Source organism: Tachypleus tridentatus, chromosome 6, assembly GCF_004210375.1.
Source record: "Tachypleus tridentatus isolate NWPU-2018 chromosome 6, ASM421037v1, whole genome shotgun sequence".
NCBI lineage: Eukaryota > Metazoa > Arthropoda > Merostomata > Xiphosura > Limulidae > Tachypleus > Tachypleus tridentatus.
In genome coordinates this window covers 117,162,636-117,185,902 of record NC_134830.1, presented here as the reverse complement: position 1 = coordinate 117,185,902, position 23,267 = coordinate 117,162,636, and the positions used below count along the sequence as shown (strand labels likewise).

Here is a 23,267-nt window from a genome sequence, read left to right as displayed (position 1 = left end):
AAAAGTAATTAGACGACGCTACGTGACGCCTTAGAGTCAAAACGTTTGATAGAAGGTTTGATGTAGGGTCGAGAATATTTGGTTCTAATATCTATTTTGTCGACTCTTCCTAAAGTTCCACTGGAACTACACGTGTTCTGAATTGGAAAGTTGCACTAACTTTGTAATCTAAGTATAAAAGCTAATGTGTACTTGGATTAGAACCAGTCTGTATTCTTCGCACTGAGATGTCTATTTCATCAAATGTTAGGTCGAGGGTTAGCGCTAGGATGTAATTTTGAAACTCCACTTTCAAGTCCCATTGTCACCAAAGACATTTGCGCTCCGCGCTTTGGGGGCCATGGGTGCGTTATAAAAGTAAAAGTTAAATACCATTATTCATTTCGTTTGTTTCTATTATTCTTAAGGGCAAAGAATATTATAAGCCTGCAAACGAGTTCTTACGCTCAGTTTGATGGTGGGTAGTTTCAATCAGTTTCCTTATTTATTACTTCAAAATTAGAGTTAATTAGCGCGAATAACCCTTCCTTATCGACCCTCACTAGTACAGCGGTAAGTCTACGGGTTTGGAACGCTAAATTCTGCGGTTCGACTCCCATCGGTGGGCTCCACAGTTAGCCCGATGTGGCTTTACTATAAGAAAACACACATGCATCCTTAAATATTGTTTTGGCGAAATTTAACTGAACAAACAATTTAATCAAAATTAATACATTAGTGGAGTGAGATGTGTTTGTATTTAAGTATAAATCTTCACAATGGATTACCTGTGTAGTGCCCATGAGAGGTATTCAAACCCGGTTTTAAGTCTTTAGGTTTACCGCTGAGCCACTAGGTGGCATTGGAGTAAAAATAAATTTTGAATTCTTCATATTTCATCGAAAGTTAATGCGTCAGCTGGGTTTCATTTTGGTTTGTTTTTTTTAATGGGCTTCAAGAAGATTTTGGTGTTTAAAACTCTTGAGCTCAGAGACTATAACTGGAATTGTTCACATGCCAAATTTTATAATTTGGATGAGGCTTAAGATGACGTAGTGTGTATAAAACCACAACGTTTTTGACGTAGTCGCTGGGTATTTTAAAACGTTTGTTGTAATTTATGACTTTTAAACAGCCTAAAAGTTTAGCGTAAATGAACAATTTACGTCACTAATGAAACTAGCTATTTACTGTTACGAACGTCACTACAGACTAGATAAGTTGTTTTCAATATCGATGTTTCGAAAATGCAACCTAGGAATTTGATTTTGTGCATACTTAACGCACGACCCGAGCGTGGCTCAGTTTCTAGCTTGCAGGACTGATGATCTGTAAGTTTTGTGTTTGCATCCTGTTACTGCAAGGTAGAAAAGAACCTTCTCCGTGCTTTGAGACCTTAGGTGCGTTGTAAGGATGAAAATCAAATCCCACTATTCTGTTGGACAAGATTGTTCTAAGAGTTGACGGTAGATGGTGATTTTCTTATAACAAAGCCACATCGGGCTATCTGCTGAGTCCACCGAGGGGAATGAATCTCTAATTTTAGTTGACGGTAGGTGCTGTTGGCGCTACCTCCTCTCTAGTTTATCTGTTCAAAATTAGGAACGGCTATGTAGCTTTGAATATTAAGAGCTTTCAACACGAATATTTTTATTCTAAGGGTAGCTACGAAAACAAATATATATATGGTTTACAGAATAAATAAAAATTGGGAAATTTAAAAACCTGTAAATAGGGATCGTAAACAGAAGTAAGAAGGCAAGGCTAGATATAGTGTATGTATTATTTACTTAAACTATAAACCCCTATTTTGGTTCCATGCTGTTACTTAGAATTACATTTGGTAGAGCCAGAATAGGGATTTATAGTTTGAGTACATAATATATACAACATATACATAATATATACAATATAAACATAATATATATATAATATATACAACATATACATAATATATATAATATATACAACATATACATAATATGTACAACATATACATAATATATACAATATAAACATAATATATACATTATATACATAATATATACAATATAAACATAATATATACAATATATACATAATATATGCAACATATACATAATATATACAAAATATACATAATATATACAATATATACATAATATATACAATGTAAACATAATATATACAAGTTCACTCTTATTTTCTTACTTTTTACGATCTCTATTTGGAGGTTTTTTAATTCCCAATTTTATATCTATCTTGTTTGTTGGCTGTTTATTTAATGCTCAACTATAGCAAATGGTTACTTGATATGGCAGCTAACATTACACATAGTGATGACAATAAACATAACTAGTAGCTACTTGTATCGTTTTCACTTAATGCGTAATATAAGTGTTGGCTCACTAAAAACAACTATTGTATGGTGTGCAAAGCATTGAGTATGTACGTGTTACAGTTATCTAACGTTCATCTATCATTGAGTATGTACGTATTACAGTTATCTAACGTTCATCTATCATTGAGAATGTACGTGTTACAGTTATCTAACGTTCATCTATCATTGAGTATGTACGTGTTACAGTTATCTAACGTTCATCTATCATTGAGTATGTACGTGTTACAGTTATCCAACGTTCATCTATCATTGAGTATGTACGTGTTACAGTTATCTAACGTTCATCTATCATTGAGTATGTACGTGTTACAGTTATCCAACGTTCATCTATCATTGAGTATGTACGTGTTACAGTTATCTAACGTTCATCTATCATTGAGTATGTACGTGTTACAGTTATCTAACGTTCATCTATCATTGAGTATGTACGTGTTACAAGTTATCTAACGTTCATCTGTCATTGAGTATGTACGTGTTACAGTTATCTAACGTTCATCTATCATTGAGTATGTACGTGTTACAGTTATCTAACGTTCATCTATCATTGAGTATGTACGTATTACAGTTATCTAACGTTCATCTATCATTGAGAATGTACGTGTTACAGTTATCTAACGTTCATCTATCATTGAGTATGTACGTGTTACAGTTATCTAACGTTCATCTATCATTGAGTATGTACGTGTTACAGTTATCCAACGTTCATCTATCATTGAGTATGTACGTGTTACAGTTATCTAACGTTCATTTATCATTGAGTATGTACGTGTTACAGTTATCCAACGTTCATCTATCATTGAGTATGTACGTGTTACAGTTATCTAACGTTCATCTATCATTGAGTATGTACGTGTTACAGTTATCTAACGTTCATCTATCATTGAGTATGTACGTGTTACAAGTTATCTAACGTTCATCTGTCATTGAGTATGTACGTGTTACAGTTATCTAACATTCATCTATCATTGAGTATGTACGTGTTACAGTTATCTAACGTTCATCTATCATTGAGTATGTACGTGTTACAGTTATCTAACGTTCATCTATCATTGAGTATGTACGTGTTACAGTTATCCAACGTTCATCTATCATTGAGTATGTACGTGATACAGTTATCTAACGTTCATCTATCATTGAGTATGTACGTGTTACAGTTATCCAACGTTCATCTATCATTGAGTATGTACGTGTTACAGTTATCTAACGTTCATCTATCATTGAGTATGTACGTGTTACAGTTATCCAACGTTCATCTATCATTGAGTATGTACGTGTTACAGTTATCTAACGTTCATCTATCATTGAGTATGTACGTGTTACAGTTATCTAACGTTCATCTATCATTGAGTATGTACGCGTTACAGTTATCCAACGTTCATCTATCATTGAGTATGTACGTGTTACAGTTATCTAACGTTCATCTATCATTGAGTATGTACGTGTTACAGTTATCTAACGTCATCTATTATTGAGTATGTACGTGTTACAGGTATCTAACGTTCATCTGTCATTGAGTATGTACGTGTTACAGTTATCTAACGTTCATCTATCATTGAATATGTACGTGTTACAGTTATCTAACGTTCATCTATCATTGAGTATGTACGTGTTACAGTTATCTAACGTTCATCTATCATTGAGTATGTACGTGTTACAGTTATCTAACGTTCATCTATCATTGAGTATGTACGTGTTACAGTTATCTAACGTTCATCTATCATTGAGTATGTACGTGTTACAGTTATCCAACGTTCATCTATCATTGAGTATGTACGTGTTACAGTTATCCAACGTTCATCTATCATTGAGTATGTATGTGTTACAGTTATCCAACGTTCATCTATCATTGGCTAGTAATTCCTGTTTCATCCTGTCCTTAAGCTTTTTAAAGAAGCACCAGGTATTTATAAGAAAGGTAATTTCAAACAGTAATGATGACATAATTTGAACTAGAATTGTGATGTTTTTATTTTGCGTAAGATACAAAAGGAACAATTCGACTTTTTAATACCCATATGATCTTCGAAGTACCCAATTTATTAGTAACTTGTACAAAAGGTTAATTTGAAGAAGATTTTTTTCTCTTTTCAAGTCTAACATGAGTTCTTTTTATGTGTTTGTATATGAGTACAGCCTTAAAAGTCCACAGCAAATATTTTAAAGTGTTGTTTGAACTAAATATTTACGGTTTAGGGTACTTTTTGTCCGAACGTTTTATTAGAGTTTTGTGCATTTCTTCACAATCCCTATTATGAACCACTATCGTGGTTCATAATGTAACGACGGATTGACTTAATACAGTTTGATTTTTCCACGCAAATAGAATCTTTGTATAAATAACACTGGATATACATTCTATTCTTCCCTCTACTCAGAAATGATTCGGCATGCCTAGTGGTTAGAGTACCTATAATGTGAATTCGAGTATGTGTGGTTCACGATCCTTTGCCACGAAAACGTTCTCCGTGTTTTGGGTTAGTAGGTGCGTAATAAGAGTGAAAATGAAGTCTCACAATTAAATCCAACAAGAGCAAACCAAGGGTTGGCAGTCGATGCTGCCTCCCCTGTTATCTATGAGATCAAAGTGAGTGATGGCTTGTCGCAAATAGCCTCTGTTTCGCTTTTGGCGAAATTAAGAACCAATCAAACAAAACAAACTAGTGAAAGTAAAAATGTAGATTGGGCAAAAAAAGAAAAAAGCTTGTTTCTTGTTAATCACAAAGCTTCACTACAGACTTATGTCGATCCGGGAAAAACAAAACAGTTATAGTTATAATAGTATCAATTACATTAATAGGTGATCAAATCAGATTGGCAAATAAAAATTACACTCTTTTACAATAAACAAGACAATTTGTTAAAAATAATTCTTTATTACTGAAATTACCTTTTGAAGAACATAAAGAGGTTTTTATTTACTTGACGTAAATAAGTAAAGGTTTTTATTTATTTAAGGTAAGTAAACTGAAGGTTTTTAGTTAATTAACGTTCTTACATAATAAGGTAAATAAGGTATGGGTTTTTAGTTAGTTAAAGTAACTAAAGTAATGGTTTTCAGTTAATCAAGGTAAAAATATATTTTCATGACGGCTGGTATGGGTATCAAAGCTTTAATTCAAATAAAGAACAGAACAACGTTTTAACCTTCGTAAGTTATCTCCAAGTTAACAAAGAGAGAGTTTGCAATTAGCCGTTGCTTGGCACGTGTCTTAAGGACGAGAGTGTAAACGAATACGGGATTGTAAGAGGCGTAGCAGTTAGAAATTACATTATTAATGAATTAGCTAATATAGGTATAAAGGTGCTCCTTTATACTGGTTTAATTTTGGTTTTAGTTCTTGTAAAAGTAGGGTTTCTTTGATTTCACGTTTGCTTATATTTGTTTCCCAACTTAATATATCTAGGTGTTTTCTATGGTTATTTTGTATTTTTTTGATTTGCAGTGTTCAAAAACGTGGGAAAGTGTTTTTGTGTTCTTTAAATGTGGTTTCCGTTTTTATGCTTGTCTCTCAGATACAGAAGTTGAACAACTATTGCATTGTATTTTATAGGTAATGTTATCAGTGTAGATATAACATAGTATGGATTTTAGTTTTTGTATAAATTTAGTGTTTACTGGAATGTTGTGTTTTGTTGTAAGTTTTTTCCATTTTTGGTTATTGTTTGCTAATATCAGGAATGCATAGTATGCAGTAGTGTAAGGTTTTAGAGTTTGTTGTGTATAGTATGCAGTAGTGTATGGTTTTAGAGTTTGTTGTGTATAGTATGCAGCAGTGTAAGGTTTTAGAGTTTGTTGTGTATAGTATGCAGCAGTGTAAGGTTTTAGAGTTTGTTGTGTATAGTATGCAGCAGTTTAAGGTTTCAGAGTTTGTTGTGTATTGTATGCAGCAGTGTAAGGTTTTAGAGTTTGTTGTGTATAGTATGCAGCAGTGTAAGGTTTAGAGTTTGTTGTGTATTGTATGCAGCAGTGTAAGGTTTAGAGTTTGTTGTGTATATGTAGCAGTGTATAGAGTTTGTTGTGCAGTGTAAGGTTTAGAGTTTGTTGTGTATAGTATGCAGCAGTGTAAGGTTTTAGAGTTTGTTGTGTATAGTATGCAGCAGTGTAAGGTTTTAGAGTTTGTTGTGTATAGTATGCAGCAGTGTAAGGTTTTAGAGTTTGTTGTGTATTGTATGCAGCAGTGTAAGGTTTTAGAGTTTGTTGTGTATAGTATGCAGCAGTGTAAGGTTTTAGAGTTTGTTGTGTATAGTATGCAGCAGTGTAAGGTTTAGAGTTTGTTGTGTATAGTATGCAGCAGTGTAAGGTTTTAGAGTTTTGTTGTGTATAGTATGCAGTTTGTTGTGTGTAAGGTAAGGTTTAGAGTTTGTTGTGTATAGTATGCAGCAGTGTAAGGTTTTGTACTTTGTTGTGTATAGTATGCAGCAGTGTAAGGTTTTAGAGTTTGTTGTGTATAGTATGCAGCAGTGTAAGGTTTTAGAGTTTGTTGTGTATTGTATGCAGCAGTGTAAGGTTTTAGAGTTTGTTGTGTAGTTTGTTGTGTAGTGCAGCAGTGTAAGGTTTTAGAGTTTGTTGTGTATAGTATGCAGCAGTGTAAGGTTTTAGAGTTTGTTGTGTATAGTATGCAGCAGTGTAAGGTTTTAGAGTTTGTTGTGTATAGTATGCAGCAGTGTAAGGTTTAGAGTTTGTTGTGTATAGTATGCAGCAGTGTAAGGTTTTAGAGTTTGTGTATAGTATGCAGCAGTGTAAGGTTTTAGAGTTTGTTGTGTATAGTATGCAGCAGTGTAAGGTTTTAGAGTTTGTTGTGTATAGTATGCAGCAGTGTAAGGTTTTAGAGTTTGTTGTGTATAGTATGCAGCAGTGTAAGGTTTTAGAGTTTGTTGTGTATAGTATGCAGCAGTGTAAGGTTTTAGAGTTTGTTGTGTATAGTATGCAGCAGTGTAAGGTTTTAGAGTTTGTTGTGTATAGTATGCAGCAGTGTAAGGTTTTAGAGTTTGTTGTGTATAGTATGCAGCAGTGTAAGGTTTTAGAGTTTGTTATGTATAGTATGCAGCAGTGTAAGGTTTTAGAGTTTGTTGTGTATAGTATATACAGCAGTGTAAGGTTTTAGAGTTTGTTGTGTATAGTATGCAGCAGTGTAAGGTTTTAGAGTTTGTTGTGTATAGTATGCAGCAGTGTAAGGTTTTAGAGTTTGTTGTGTATAGTATGCAGCAGTGTAAGGTTTTAGAGTTTGTTGTGTATAGTATGCAGCAGTGTAAGGTTTAGAGTTTGTTGTGTATAGTATGCAGCAGTGTAAGGTTTTAGAGTTTGTTGTGTATAGTATGCAGCAGTGTAAGGTTTTAGAGTTTGTTGTGTATAGTATGCAGCAGTGTAAGGTTTTAGAGTTTGTTGTGTATAGTATGCAGCAGTGTAAGGTTTAGAGTTTGTTGTGTATAGTATGCAGCAGTGTAAGGTTTAGAGTTTGTTGTGTATAGTATGCAGCAGTGTAAGGTTTTAGAGTTTGTTGTGTATAGTATGCAGCAGTGTAAGGTTTAGAGTTTGTTGTGTATAGTATGCAGCAGTGTAAGGTTTTAGAGTTTGTTGTGTATAGTATGCAGCAGTGTAAGGTTTTAGTTTTTGTGTATAGTATGCAGCAGTGTAAGGTTTAGAGTTTGTTGTGTATAGTATGCAGCAGTGTAAGGTTTTAGAGTTTGTTGTGTGTAGTGTAGTATGCAGCAGTGTAAGGTTTTAGAGTTTGTTGTGTATAGTATGCAGCAGTGTAAGGTTTTAGAGTTTGTTGTGTATAGTATGCAGCAGTGTAAGGTTTTAGAGTTTGTTGTATATATGTATGCAGCAGTGTAAGGTTTTAGAGTGTATGTATGCAGCAGTGTAAGGTTTTAGAGTTTGTTGTGTATAGTATGCAGCAGTGTGTTTTAAGGTTTTAGAGTTTGTTGTGTATAGTATGCAGCAGTGTAAGGTTTTAGAGTTTGTTGTGTATGTATGCAGCAGTGTAAGGTTTTAGAGTTTGTTGTGTATAGTATGCAGCAGTGTAAGGTTTTAGAGTTTGTTGTGTATAGTATGCAGCAGTGTAAGGTTTTAGAGTTTGTTGTGTATAGTATGCAGCAGTGTAAGGTTTAGAGTTTGTTGTGTATAGTATGCAGCAGTGTAAGGTTTTAGAGTTTGTTGTGTATAGTATGCAGCAGTGTAAGGTTTTAGAGTTTGTTGTGTATAGTATGCAGCAGTGTAAGGTTTAGAGTTTGTTGTGTATAGTATGCAGCAGTGTAAGGTTTTAGAGTTTGTTGTGTATAGTATGCAGCAGTGTAAGGTTTTAGAGTTTGTTGTGTATAGTATGCAGCAGTGTAAGGTTTTAGAGTTTGTTGTGTATAGTATGCAGCAGTGTAAGGTTTAGAGTTTGTTGTGTATAGTATGCAGCAGTGTAAGGTTTTAGAGTTTGTTGTGTATAGTATGCAGCAGTGTAAGGTTTTAGAGTTTGTTGTGTATAGTATGCAGCAGTGTAAGGTTTTAGAGTTTGTTGTGTATAGTATGCAGCAGTGTAAGGTTTAGAGTTTGTTGTGTATAGTATGCAGCAGTGTAAGGTTTAGAGTTTGTTGTGTATAGTATGCAGCAGTGTAAGGTTTAGAGTTTGTTTGTATGTATGCAGCAGTGTAAGGTTTAGAGTTTGTTGTGTATAGTATGCAGCAGTGTAAGGTTTAGAGTTTGTTGTGTATAGTATGCAGCAGTGTAAGGTTTTAGAGTTTGTTATGTATAGTATGCAGCAGTGTAAGGTTTTAGAGTTTGTTGTGTATAGTATGCAGCAGTGTAAGGTTTAGAGTTTGTTGTGTATAGTATGCAGCAGTGTAAGGTTTAGAGTTTGTTGTGTATAGTATGCAGCAGTGTAAGGTTTTAGAGTTTGTTGTGTGTGTATGCAGCAGTGTAAGGTTTTAGAGTTTGTTGTGTATTGTATGCAGCAGTGTAAGGTTTTAGAGTTTGTTGTGTATAGTATGCAGCAGTGTAAGGTTTAGAGTTTGTTGTGTATTGTATGCAGCAGTGTAAGGTTTTAGAGTTTGTTGTGTATAGTATGCAGCAGTGTAAGGTTTTAGAGTTTGTTGTGTATAGTATGCAGCAGTGTAAGGTTTTAGAGTTTGTTGTGTATAGTATGCAGCAGTGTAAGGTTTTAGAGTTTGTTGTGTATAGTATGCAGCAGTGTAAGGTTTTAGAGTTTGTTGTGTATAGTATGCAGCAGTGTAAGGTTTTAGAGTTTGTTGTGTATAGTATGCAGCAGTGTAAGCAGTGTAAGCAGTGTTTTAGAGTTTGTTGTGTATAGTATGCAGCAGTGTAAGGTTTTAGAGTTTGTTGTGTATAGTATGCAGCAGTGTAAGGTTTAGAGTTTGTTGTGTATAGTATGCAGCAGTGTAAGGTTTAGAGTTTGTTGTGTATTAGTATGCAGCAGTGTAAGGTTTTAGAGTTTGTTGTGTATTGTATGCAGCAGTGTAAGGTTTTAGAGTTTGTTGTGTATAGTATGCAGCAGTGTAAGGTTTAGAGTTTGTTGTGTATAGTATGCAGCAGTGTAAGGTTTAGAGTTTGTTGTGTATAGTATGCAGCAGTGTAAGGTTTTAGAGTTTGTTGTGTATAGTATGCAGCAGTGTAAGGTTTTAGAGTTTGTTGTGTATAGTATGCAGCAGTGTAAGGTTTTAGAGTTTGTTGTGTATAGTATGCAGCAGTGTAAGGTTTTAGAGTTTGTTGTGTATTGTATAGTATGCAGCAGTGTAAGGTTTTAGAGTTTGTTGTGTATAGTATGCAGCAGTGTAAGGTTTTAGAGTTTGTTGTGTATAGTATGCAGCAGTGTAAGGTTTTAGAGTTTGTTGTGTAGTATGCAGCAGTGTAAGGTTTTAGAGTTTGTTGTGTATTGTATGCAGCAGTGTAAGGTTTTAGAGTTTGTTGTGTATAGTATGCAGCAGTGTAAGGTTTTAGAGTTTGTTGTGTATAGTATGCAGCAGTGTAAGGTTTTAGAGTTTGTTGTGTATAGTATGCAGCAGTGTAAGGTTTTAGAGTTTGTTGTGTATAGTATGCAGCAGTGTAAGGTTTAGAGTTTGTTATGTATAGTATGCAGCAGTGTAAGGTTTTAGAGTTTGTTGTGTATAGTATGCAGCAGTGTAAGGTTTTAGAGTTTGTTGTGTATAGTATGCAGCAGTGTAAGGTTTTTTGAGTTTGTTGTGTATAGTTTGTTGTGTATGCAGCAGTGTAAGGTTTTAGAGTTTGTTGTGTATAGTATGCAGCAGTGTAAGGTTTTAGAGTTTGTTGTGTATAGTATGCAGCAGTGTAAGGTTTTAGAGTTTGTTGTGTATTGTATGCAGCAGTGTAAGGTTTTAGAGTTTGTTGTGTATAGTATGCAGCAGTGTAAGGTTTTAGAGTTTGTTGTGTAGTATGCAGCAGTGTAAGGTTTAGAGTTTGTTGTGTATAGTATGCAGCAGTGTAAGGTTTTAGAGTTTGTTGTGTATAGTATGCAGCAGTGTAAGGTTTTAGAGTTTGTTGTGTATAGTATGCAGCAGTGTAAGGTTTTAGAGTTTGTTGTGTATAGTAGCAGCAGTGTAAGGTTTAGAGTTTGTTGTGTATAGTATGCAGCAGTGTAAGGTTTTAGAGTTTGTTATGTATGTATGCAGCAGTGTAAGGTTTAGAGTTTGTTGTGTATAGTATGCAGCAGTGTAAGGTTTTAGAGTTTGTTGTGTATAGTATGCAGCAGTGTAAGGTTTTAGAGTTTGTTGTGTATAGTATGCAGCAGTGTAAGGTTTAGAGTTTGTTGTGTATGTATGCAGCAGTGTAAGGTTTTAGAGTTTGTTGTGTATAGTATGCAGCAGTGTAAGGTTTTAGAGTTTGTTGTGTATTGTATGCAGCAGTGTAAGGTTTTAGAGTTTGTTGTGTATTGTATGCAGCAGTGTAAGGTTTAGAGTTTGTTGTGTATTGTATGCAGCAGTGTAAGGTTTTAGAGTTTGTTGTGTATAGTATGCAGCAGTGTAAGGTTTTAGAGTTTGTTGTGTATAGTATGCAGCAGTGTAAGGTTTTAGAGTTTGTTGTGTATAGTATGCAGCAGTGTAAGGTTTTAGAGTTTGTTGTGTATAGTATGCAGCAGTGTAAGGTTTTAGAGTTTGTTGTGTATAGTATGCAGCAGTGTAAGGTTTTAGAGTTTGTTGTGTATAGTATAGTATGCAGCAGTGTAAGGTTTTAGAGTTTGTTGTGTATAGTATGCAGCAGTGTAAGGTTTTAGAGTTTGTATAGTATGCAGCAGTGTAAGGTTTTAGAGTTTGTTGTGTATAGTATGCAGCAGTGTAAGGTTTTAGAGTTTGTTGTGTATAGTATGCAGCAGTGTGTAGAGTGTATTGTTAGCAGTTTGTTAGAGTTTGTTATGTATGTATGCAGCAGTGTAAGGTTTAGAGTTTGTTTGTGTATGCAGCAGTGTAAGGTATGCAGCAGTGTAAGATTTTAGTGTTTGTTTAGTATTGTATGCAGCTGTGTAAGGTTTTAGAGTTTGTTTTTATAGTATGCAGCAGTGTAAGGTTTTGGAGTTTGTTGTGTATAGTATGCAGCAGTGTAAGGTTTTAGAGTTTGTTGTGTATAGTATGCAGCAGTGTAAGGTTTTAGAGTTTGTTGTGTATAGTATGCAGCAGTGTAAGGTTTTAGAGTTTGTTGTGTATAGTATGCAGCAGTGTAAGGTTTTAGAGTTTGTTGTGTATAGTATGCAGCAGTGTAAGGTTTTAGAGTTTGTTGTGTATAGTATGCAGCAGTGTAAGGTTTTAGAGTTTGTTATGTATAGTATGCAGCAGTGTAAGGTTTTAGAGTTTGTTGTGTATAGTATGCAGCAGTGTAAGGTTTTAGAGTTTGTTGTGTATAGTATGCAGCAGTGTAAGGTTTTAGAGTTTGTTGTGTATAGTATGCAGCAGTGTAAGGTTTAGAGTTTGTTGTGTATTGTATGCAGCAGTGTAAGGTTTAGAGTTTGTTGTGTATAGTATGCAGCAGTGTAAGGTTTAGAGTTTGTTGTGTGTAGTGTATGCAGCAGTGTAAGGTTTTAGAGTTTGTTGTGTATGTATGCAGCAGTGTAAGGTTTTAGAGTTTGTTGTGTATAGTATGCAGCAGTGTAAGGTTTAGAGTTTGTTGTGTATAGTATGCAGCAGTGTAAGGTTTTTAGAGTTTGTTGTGTATAGTATGCAGCAGTGTAAGGTTTTAGAGTTTGTTGTGTATAGTATGCAGCAGTGTAAGGTTTAGAGTTTGTTGTGTATAGTATGCAGCAGTGTAAGGTTTTAGAGTTTGTTGTGTATAGTATGCAGCAGTGTAAGGTTTTAGAGTTTGTTGTGTATAGTATGCAGCAGTGTAAGGTTTTAGAGTTTGTTGTGTATAGTATGCAGCAGTGTAAGGTTTTAGAGTTTGTTGTGTATAGTATGCAGCAGTGTAAGGTTTTAGAGTTTGTTGTGTATAGTATGCAGCAGTGTAAGGTTTTAGAGTTTGTTGTATGCAGCAGTGTATAGAGTTTGTATGCAGCAGTGTAAGGTTTTAGAGTTTGTTGTGTATAGTATGCAGCAGTGTAAGGTTTTAGAGTTTGTTGTGTATAGTATGCAGCAGTGTAAGGTTTTAGAGTTTGTTGTGTATAGTATGCAGCAGTGTAAGGTTTTAGAGTTTGTTGTGTATAGTATGCAGCAGTGTAAGGTTTAGAGTTTGTTGTGTATGTATGCAGCAGTGTAAGGTTTTAGAGTTTGTTGTGTATAGTATGCAGCAGTGTAAGGTTTTAGAGTTTGTTGTGTATAGTATGCAGCAGTGTAAGGTTTAGAGTTTGTTGTGTATAGTATGCAGCAGTGTAAGGTTTAGAGTTTGTTGTGTATAGTATGCAGCAGTGTAAGGTTTTAGAGTTTGTTGTGTATAGTATGCAGCAGTGTAAGGTTTAGAGTTTGTTGTGTATAGTATGCAGCAGTGTAAGGTTTTAGAGTTTGTTGTGTATAGTATGCAGCAGTGTAAGGTTTTAGAGTTTGTTGTGAGTATGCAGCAGTGTAAGGTTTTAGAGTTTGTTGTGTATAGTATGCAGCAGTGTAAGGTTTTAGAGTTTGTTGTGTATAGTATGCAGCAGTGTAAGGTTTTAGAGTTTGTTGTGTATAGTATGCAGCAGTGTAAGGTTTTAGAGTTTGTTGTGTATAGTATGCAGCAGTGTAAGGTTTTAGAGTTTGTTGTGTATAGTATGCAGCAGTGTAAGGTTTAGAGTTTGTTGTGTATAGTATGCAGCAGTGTAAGGTTTTAGAGTTTGTTGTGTATAGTATGCAGCAGTGTAAGGTTTTAGAGTTTGTTGTGTATAGTATGCAGCAGTGTAAGGTTTTAGAGTTTGTTGTGTATAGTATGCAGCAGTGTAAGGTTTTAGAGTTTGTTGTGTATAGTATGCAGCAGTGTAAGGTTTTAGAGTTGTATGCAGCAGTGTAAGGTTTTAGAGTTTGTTATAGTATGCAGCAGTGTAAGGTTTAGAGTTTGTTGTGTATTGTATGCAGCAGTGTAAGGTTTTAGAGTTTGTTGTGTATTGTATGCAGCAGTGTAAGGTTTTAGAGTTTGTTGTGTATAGTATGCAGCAGTGTAAGGTTTTAGAGTTTGTTGTGTATTGTATGCAGCAGTGTAAGGTTTAGAGTTTGTTGTGTATAGTATGCAGCAGTGTAAGGTTTTAGAGTTTGTTGTGTATAGTATGCAGCAGTGTAAGGTTTAGAGTTTGTTGTGTATAGTATGCAGCAGTGTAAGGTTTTAGAGTTTGTTGTGTATAGTATGCAGCAGTGTAAGGTTTTAGAGTTTGTTGTGTATAGTATGCAGCAGTGTAAGGTTTTAGAGTTTGTTGTGTATAGTATGCAGCAGTGTAAGGTTTTAGAGTTTGTTTGTGTATAGTATGCAGCAGTGTAAGGTTTTAGAGTTTGTTGTGTATAGTATGCAGCAGCAGTGTAAGGTTTGTAAGTTTGTTGTGTATAGTATGCAGCAGTGTAAGGTTTTAGAGTTTGTTGTGTATAGTATGCAGCAGTGTAAGGTTTTAGAGTTTGTTTGTATGTATGCAGCAGTGTAAGGTTTTAGAGTTTGTTGTGTATAGTATGCAGCAGTGTAAGGTTTTAGAGTTTGTTGTGTATAGTATGCAGCAGTGTAAGGTTTAGAGTTTGTTGTGTATTGTATGCAGCAGTGTAAGGGTTTAGAGTTTGTTGTGTATAGTATGCAGCAGTGTAAGGTTTTAGAGTTTGTATGCAGCAGTGTAAGGTTTTAGAGTTTGTTGTGTATTGTATGCAGCAGTGTAAGGTTTTAGAGTTTGTTGTGTATAGTATGCAGCAGTGTAAGGTTTTAGAGTTTGTTGTGTATAGTATGCAGCAGTGTAAGGTTTAGAGTTTGTTGTGTATTGTATGCAGCAGTGTAAGGTTTTAGAGTTTGTTGTGTATAGTATGCAGCAGTGTAAGGTTTTAGAGTTTGTTGTGTATAGTATGCAGCAGTGTAAGGTTTTAGAGTTTGTTGTGTATGTATGCAGCAGTGTAAGGTTTTAGAGTTTGTTGTGTATAGTATGCAGCAGTGTAAGGTTTAGAGTTTGTTGTGTATGTATGCAGCAGTGTAAGGTTTTAGAGTTTGTTGTGTATAGTATGCAGCAGTGTAAGGTTTTAGAGTTTGTTGTGTATAGTATGCAGCAGTGTAAGGTTTAGAGTTTGTTATGTATAGTATGCAGCAGTGTAAGGTTTTAGAGTTTGTTGTGTATAGTATGCAGCAGTGTAAGGTTTTAGAGTTTGTTGTGTATAGTATGCAGCAGTGTAAGGTTTTAGAGTTTGTTGTGTATAGTATGCAGCAGTGTAAGGTTTTAGAGTTTGTTGTGTATAGTATGCAGCAGTGTAAGGTTTAGAGTTTGTTGTGTATGTATGCAGCAGTGTAAGGTTTTAGAGTTTGTTGTGTAGTATGCAGCAGTGTAAGGTTTTAGAGTTTGTTGTGTATTGTATGCAGCAGTGTAAGGTTTTAGAGTTTGTTGTGTATAGTATGCAGCAGTGTAAGGTTTTAGAGTTTGTTGTGTATAGTATGCAGCAGTGTAAGGTTTTAGAGTTTGTTGTGTATAGTATGCAGCAGTGTAAGGTTTTAGAGTTTGTTGTGTATAGTATGCAGCAGTGTAAGGTTTTAGAGTTTGTTGTGTATAGTATGCAGCAGTGTAAGGTTTTAGAGTTTGTTGTGTATAGTATGCAGCAGTGTAAGGTTTTAGAGTTTGTTGTGTATAGTATGCAGCAGTGTAAGGTTTAGAGTTTGTTGTGTATAGTATGCAGCAGTGTAAGGTTTTAGAGTTTGTTGTGTACAGTATGTAGCAGTGTAAGGTTTTAGAGTTTGTTGCGTATAGTATGCAGCAGTGTAAGGTTTTGTAGTTTGTTGTGTATAGTATGCAGCAGTGTAAGGTTTAGAGTTTGTTTGTGTATAGTATGCAGCAGTGTAAGGTTTTAGAGTTTGTTGTGTATTGTATGCAGCAGTGTAAGGTTTTAGAGTTTGTTGTGTATTGTATGCAGCAGTGTAAGGTTTTAGAGTTTGTTGTGTATAGTATGCAGCAGTGTAAGGTTTAGAGTTTGTTGTGTATGTATGCAGCAGTGTAAGGTTTTAGAGTTTGTTGTGTATAGTATGCAGCAGTGTAAGGTTTTAGAGTTTGTTGTGTATAGTATGCAGCAGTGTAAGGTTTTAGAGTTTGTTGTGTATAGTATGCAGCAGTGTAAGGTTTTAGAGTTTTGTATAGTATGCAGCAGTGTAAGGTTTTAGAGTTTGTTGTGTATAGTATGCAGCAGTGTAAGTTTGTTGTTTGTATGCAGCAGTTTGTTTGTGTATAGTATGCAGCAGTGTAAGGTTTTAGAGTTTGTTGTGTATAGTATGCAGCAGTGTAAGGTTTTAGAGTTTGTTGTGTATAGTATGCAGCAGTGTAAGGTTTTAGAGTTTGTTGTGTATAGTATGCAGCAGTGTAAGGTTTTAGAGTTTGTTGTGTATAGTATGCAGCAGTGTAAGGTTTAGAGTTTGTTGTGTATAGTATGCAGCAGTGTAAGGTTTTAGAGTTTGTTGTGTATTGTATGCAGCAGTGTAAGGTTTTAGAGTTTGTTGTGTATTGTATGCAGCAGTGTAAGGTTTTAGAGTTTGTTGTGTATAGTATGCAGCAGTGTAAGGTTTTAGAGTTTGTTGTGTATAGTATGCAGCAGTGTAAGGTTTAGAGTTTGTTGTGTATAGTATGCAGCAGTGTAAGGTTTTAGAGTTTGTTGTGTATAGTATGCAGCAGTGTAAGGTTTTAGAGTTTGTTGTGTATGTATGCAGCAGTGTAAGGTTTTAGAGTTTGTTGTGTATTGTATGCAGCAGTGTAAGGTTTAGAGTTTGTTGTGTATAGTATGCAGCAGTGTAAGGTTTTAGAGTTTGTTGTGTATAGTATGCAGCAGTGTAAGGTTTTAGAGTTTGTTGTGTGTATGCAGCAGTGTAAGGTTTAGAGTTTGTTGTGTATAGTATGCAGCAGTGTAAGGTTTTAGAGTTTGTTGTGTATAGTATGCAGCAGTGTAAGGTTTTAGAGTTTGTTGTGTATAGTATGCAGCAGTGTAAGGTTTTAGAGTTTGTTGTGTATAGTATGCAGCAGTGTAAGGTTTTAGAGTTTGTTGTGTATAGTATGCAGCAGTGTAAGGTTTAGAGTTTGTTGTGTATTGTATGCAGCAGTGTAAGGTTTTAGAGTTTGTTGTGTATAGTATGCAGCAGTGTAAGGTTTAGAGTTTGTTGTGTATGTATGCAGCAGTGTAAGGTTTTAGAGTTTGTTGTGTTGTATGCAGCAGTGTAAGGTTTAGAGTTTGTTGTGTATGTATGCAGCAGTGTAAGGTTTAGAGTTTGTTGTGTATAGTATGCAGCAGTGTAAGGTTTTAGAGTTTGTTGTGTATAGTATGCAGCAGTGTAAGGTTTTAGAGTTTGTTGTGTATAGTATGCAGCAGTGTAAGGTTTTAGAGTTTGTTGTGTATAGTATGCAGCAGTGTAAGGTTTTAGAGTTTGTGTATGTATAGTTTGTTATGTATAGTATGCAGCAGTGTAAGGTTTTAGAGTTTGTTGTGTATAGTATGCAGCAGTGTAAGGTTTTAGAGTTTGTTGTGTATAGTATGCAGCAGTGTAAGGTTTAGAGTTTGTTGTTTAGATGTATGCAGCAGTGTAAGGTTTAGAGTTTGTTGTGTAAGGTAGTTTGTTGTGTATGTATGCAGCAGTGTAAGGTTTTAGAGTTTGTTGTGTATTGTATGCAGCAGTGTAAGGTTTTAGAGTTTGTTGTGTATAGTATGCAGCAGTGTAAGGTTTTAGAGTTTGTTGTGTATAGTATGCAGCAGTGTAAGGTTTTAGAGTTTGTTGTGTATAGTATGCAGCAGTGTAAGGTTTTAGAGTTTGTTGTGTATAGTATGCAGCAGTGTAAGGTTTTAGAGTTTGTTGTGTATAGTATGCAGCAGTGTAAGGTTTTAGAGTTTGTTGTGTATAGTATGCAGCAGTGTAAGGTTTAGAGTTTGTTGTGTATAGTATGCAGCAGTGTAAGGTTTTAGAGTTTGTTGTGTATAGTATGCAGCAGTGTAAGGTTTTAGAGTTTGTTGTGTATAGTATGCAGCAGTGTAAGGTTTTAGAGTTTGTTGTGTATAGTATGCAGCAGTGTAAGGTTTTAGAGTTTGTTGTGTATAGTATGCAGCAGTGTAAGGTTTTAGAGTTTGTTGTGTATAGTATGCAGCAGTGTAAGGTTTAGAGTTTGTTGTGTATTGTATGCAGCAGTGTAAGGTTTAGAGTTTGTTGTGTATAGTATGCAGCAGTGTAAGGTTTTAGAGTTTGTTGTGTATTGTATGCAGCAGTGTAAGGTTTTAGAGTTTGTTGTGTATAGTATGCAGCAGTGTAAGGTTTTAGAGTTTGTTGTGTATAGTATGCAGCAGTGTAAGGTTTTAGAGTTTGTTGTGTATAGTATGCAGCAGTGTAAGGTTTTAGAGTTTGTTGTGTATAGTATGCAGCAGTGTAAGGTTTTAGAGTTTGTTGTGTATAGTATGCAGCAGTGTAAGGTTTTAGAGTTTGTTGTGTATAGTATGCAGCAGTGTAAGGTTTTAGAGTTTGTTGTGTATAGTATGCAGCAGTGTAAGGTTTTAGAGTTTGTTGTGTATAGTATGCAGCAGTGTAAGGTTTTAGAGTTTGTTGTGTATAGTATGCAGCAGTGTAAGGTTTTAGAGTTTGTAGTTGCAGCAGTGTAAGGAGTATGCAGCAGTGTAAGGTTTAGAGTTTGTTGTGTATGTAGTGTAAGGTTTTAGTATGCAGCAGTGTAAGGTTTAGAGTTTGTTGTGTATTGTATGCAGCAGTGTAAGGTTTTAGAGTTTGTTGTGTATAGTATGCAGCAGTGTAAGGTTTTAGAGTTTGTTGTGTATAGTATGCAGCAGTGTAAGGTTTTAGAGTTTGTTGTGTATAGTATGCAGCAGTGTAAGGTTTTAGAGTTTGTTGTGTATAGTATGCAGCAGTGTAAGGTTTAGAGTTTGTTGTGTATTGTATGCAGCAGTGTAAGGTTTTAGATGTATAGTATGCAGCAGTGTAAGGTTTTAGAGTTTGTTGTGTATAGTATGCAGCAGTGTAAGGTTTTAGAGTTTGTTGTATAGTATGCAGCAGTGTAAGGTTTTAGAGTTTGTTGTGTATAGTATGCAGCAGTGTAAGGTTTTAGAGTTTGTTGTGTACAGTGTGTAGCAGTGTAAGATTTTAGAGTTTGTTGTGTATAGTATGCAGCAGTGTAAGGTTTAGAGTTTGTTGTGTATAGTATGCAGCAGTGTAAGGTTTTAGAGTTTGTTGTGTATTGTATGCAGCAGTGTAAGGTTTTAGAGTTTGTTGTGTATTGTATGCAGCAGTGTAAGGTTTAGAGTTTGTTGTGTATAGTATGCAGCAGTGTAAGGTTTTAGAGTTTGTTGTGTATAGTATGCAGCAGTGTAAGGTTTTAGAGTTTGTTGTGTATAGTATGCAGCAGTGTAAGGTTTTAGAGTTTGTTGTGTATAGTATGCAGCAGTGTAAGGTTTTAGAGTTTGTTGTGTATAGTATGCAGCAGTGTAAGGTTTTAGAGTTTGTTGTGTATAGTATGCAGCAGTGTAAGGTTTTAGAGTTTGTTGTGTATAGTATGCAGCAGTGTAAGGTTTTAGAGTTTGTTGTGTATAGTATGCAGCAGTGTAAGGTTTTAGAGTTTGTTGTGTATAGTATGCAGCAGTGTAAGGTTTTAGAGTTTGTTGTGTATAGTATGCAGCAGTGTAAGGTTTTAGAGTTTGTTGTGTATAGTATGCAGCAGTGTAAGGTTTTAGAGTTTGTTGTGTATAGTATGCAGCAGTGTAAGGTTTTAGAGTTTGTTGTGTATAGTATGCAGCAGTGTAAGGTTTAGAGTTTGTTGTATGTATGCAGCAGTGTAAGTATGCAGCAGTGTAAGGTTTTAGAGTTTGTTGTGTATAGTATGCAGCAGTGTAAGGTTTTAGAGTTTGTTGTGTATAGTATGCAGCAGTGTAAGGTTTAGAGTTTGTTGTGTATAGTATGCAGCAGTGTAAGGTTTTAGAGTTTGTTGTGTATAGTATGCAGCAGTGTAAGGTTTTAGAGTTTGTTGTGTATAGTATGCAGCAGTGTAAGGTTTAGAGTTTGTTGTGTATAGTATGCAGCAGTGTAAGGTTTTAGAGTTTGTTGTGTATTGTATGCAGCAGTGTAAGGTTTTAGAGTTTGTTGTGTATTGTATGCAGCAGTGTAAGGTTTTAGAGTTTGTTGTGTATAGTATGCAGCAGTGTAAGGTTTTAGAGTTTGTTGTGTATAGTATGCAGCAGTGTAAGGTATTTAGAGTTTGTTGTGTTGTGTATGCAGCAGTGTAAGGTTTTAGAGTTTGTTGTGTATAGTATGCAGCAGTGTAAGGTTTAGAGTTTGTTGTGTATAGTATGCAGCAGTGTAAGGTTTTAGAGTTTGTTGTGTATAGTATGCAGCAGTGTAAGGTTTTAGAGTTTGTTGTGTATAGTATGCAGCAGTGTAAGGTTTTAGAGTTTGTTGTGTATAGTATGCAGCAGTGTAAGGTTTTAGAGTTTGTTGTGTATAGTATGCAGCAGTGTAAGGTTTTAGAGTTTGTTGTGTATAGTATGCAGCAGTGTAAGGTTTTAGAGTTTGTTGTGTATAGTATGCAGCAGTGTAAGGTTTTAGAGTTTGTTTGTATAGTATGCAGCAGTGTAAGGTTTAGAGTTTGTTGTGTATAGTATGCAGCAGTGTAAGGTTTGCAGCAGTGAGTTTGTTTGTTGTATATGTATGCAGCAGTGTAAGGTTTTAGAGTTTGTTGTGTATGCAGCAGTGTAAGGTTTTAGAGTTTGTTGTGTATAGTATGCAGCAGTGTAAGGTTTTAGAGTTTGTTGTGTATAGTATGCAGCAGTGTAAGGTTTAGAGTTTGTTTTGTTATGTATAGTATGCAGCAGTGTAAGGTTTAGAGTTTGTTGTGTATAGTATGCAGCAGTGTAAGGTTTTAGAGTTTGTTGTGTATAGTATGCAGCAGTGTAAGGTTTTAGAGTTTGTTGTGTATAGTATGCAGCAGTGTAAGGTTTTAGAGTTTGTTGTGTATAGTATGCAGCAGTGTAAGGTTTTAGAGTTTGTTGTGTATAGTATGCAGCAGTGTAAGGTTTAGAGTTTGTTGTGTATAGTATGCAGCAGTGTAAGGTTTTAGAGTTTGTTGTGTATTGTATGCAGCAGTGTAAGGTTTTAAGTTTGTTGTGTATAGTATGCAGCAGTGTAAGGTTTTAGAGTTTGTTGTGTATAGTATGCAGCAGTGTAAGGTTTAGAGTTTGTTGTGTATTGTATGCAGCAGTGTAAGGTTTTAGAGTTTGTTGTGTATAGTATGCAGCAGTGTAAGGTTTTAGAGTTTGTTGTGTATAGTATGCAGCAGTGTAAGGTTTTAGAGTTTGTTGTGTATAGTATGCAGCAGTGTAAGTGTATTTGCAGCAGTGTAAGTTTGTTTGTGTATAGTATGCAGCAGTGTAAGGTTTTAGAGTTTGTTGTGTAGTGTATGCAGCAGTGTAAGGTTTTAGAGTTTGTTATGTATAGTATGCAGCAGTGTAAGGTTTTAGAGTTTGTTGTGTATAGTATGCAGCAGTGTAAGGTTTTAGAGTTTGTTGTGTATAGTATGCAGCAGTGTAAGGTTTTAGAGTTTGTTGTGTATAGTATGCAGCAGTGTAAGGTTTTAGAGTTTGTTTGTGTATAGTATGCAGCAGTGTAAGGTTTTAGAGTTTGTTGTGTATAGTATGCAGCAGTGTAAGGTTTTAGAGTTTGTTGTGTATAGTATGCAGCAGTGTAAGGTTTTAGAGTTTGTTGTGTATAGTATGCAGCAGTGTAAGGTTTTAGAGTTTGTTGTGTATAGTATGCAGCAGTGTAAGGTTTTAGAGTTTGTTGTGTATAGTATGCAGCAGTGTAAGGTTTTAGAGTTTGTTGTGTATAGTATGCAGCAGTGTAAGGTTTTAGAGTTTGTTGTGTATAGTATGCAGCAGTGTAAGGTTTTTAGAGTTTGTTGTGTATAGTATGCAGCAGTGTAAGGTTTAGAGTTTGTTGTGTATAGTATGCAGCAGTGTAAGGTTTTAGAGTTTGTTGTGTATAGTATGCAGCAGTGTAAGGTTTTGTAGTTTGTTGTGTATAGTATGCAGCAGTGTAAGGTTTTAGAGTTTGTTGTGTATAGTATGCAGCAGTGTAAGGTTTTAGAGTTTGTTGTGTATAGTATGCAGCAGTGTAAGGTTTTAGAGTTTGTTGTGTATAGTATGCAGCAGTGTAAGGTTTTAGAGTTTGTTGCGTATAGTATGCAGCAGTGTAAGGTTTTGGAGTTTGTTGTGTATAGTATGCAGCAGTGTAAGGTTTTAGAGTTTGTTGTGTATAGTATGCAGCAGTGTAAGGTTTTAGAGTTTGTTGTGTATAGTATGCAGCAGTGTAAGGTTTTAGAGTTTGTTGTGTATTGTATGCAGCTGTGTAAGGTTTTAGAGTTTGTTGTGTAGTATGCAGCAGTGTAAGGTTTTAGAGTTTGTTGTGTATTGTATGCAGCTGTGTAAGGTTTTAGAGTTTGTTGTGTATAGTATGCAGCAGTGTAAGGTTTAGAGTTTGTTGTGTATAGTATGCAGCAGTGTAAGGTTTAGTTTGTTGTGAGTTTGTTAGAGTTTGTATAGTATGCAGCAGTGTAAGGTTTTAGAGTTTGTTGTGTATAGTATGCAGCAGTGTAAGGTTTTAGAGTTTGTTATGTATAGTATGCAGCAGTGTAAGGTTTTAGAGTTTGTTGTGTATAGTATGCAGCAGTGTAAGGTTTTAGAGTTTGTTGTGTATAGTATGCAGCAGTGTAAGGTTTTAGAGTTTGTTGTGTATAGTATGCAGCAGTGTAAGGTTTTAGAGTTTGTTGTGTATAGTATGCAGCAGTGTAAGGTTTTAGAGTTTGTTGTGTAGTGTATGCAGCAGTGTAAGGTTTTAGAGTTTGTTGTGTATTGTATGCAGCTGTGTAAGGTTTTGTAGTTTGTTGTGTATAGTATGCAGCAGTGTAAGGTTTTGTAGTTTGTTGTGTATAGTATGCAGCAGTGTAAGGTTTTAGAGTTTGTTGTGTATTGTATGCAGCAGTGTAAGGTTTTAGAGTTTGTTGTGTAGTTTGTTGTGTATAGTATGCAGCAGTGTAAGGTTTAGAGTTTGTTGTGTATGTATGCAGCAGTGTAAGGTTTTAGAGTTTGTTGTGTATAGTATGCAGCAGCAGTGTAAGGTTTTAGAGTTTGTTGTGTATAGTATGCAGCAGTGTAAGGTTTTAGAGTTTGTGTATAGTATGCAGCAGTGTAAGGTTTAGAGTTTGTTGTGTATAGTATGCAGCAGTGTAAGGTTTAGAGTTTGTTGTGTATAGTATGCAGCAGTGTAAGGTTTTAGAGTTTGTTGTGTATAGTATGCAGCAGT

At 35.3% G+C, this 23,267-nt stretch overlaps 1 long non-coding RNA gene across 2 annotated transcripts in view; it reads left to right on the top strand.

The window, feature by feature from the left end:
• The window catches only part of LOC143253398 (uncharacterized), a 270,323-nt gene that overhangs the window by 73,495 nt on the left and 173,561 nt on the right, over nt 1-23,267 (top strand). Inside the window, exon 1 of one of the 2 annotated variants that reach the window (XR_013029561.1) lies at nt 1,047-1,531. The exons of the other annotated variant lie outside the window; for it this stretch is intronic. This is a non-coding gene — a long non-coding RNA (uncharacterized LOC143253398). Of the gene's footprint in view, nt 1-1,046; nt 1,532-23,267 lie in introns of those variants that run through there. 2 annotated transcript variants of the gene reach the window in all.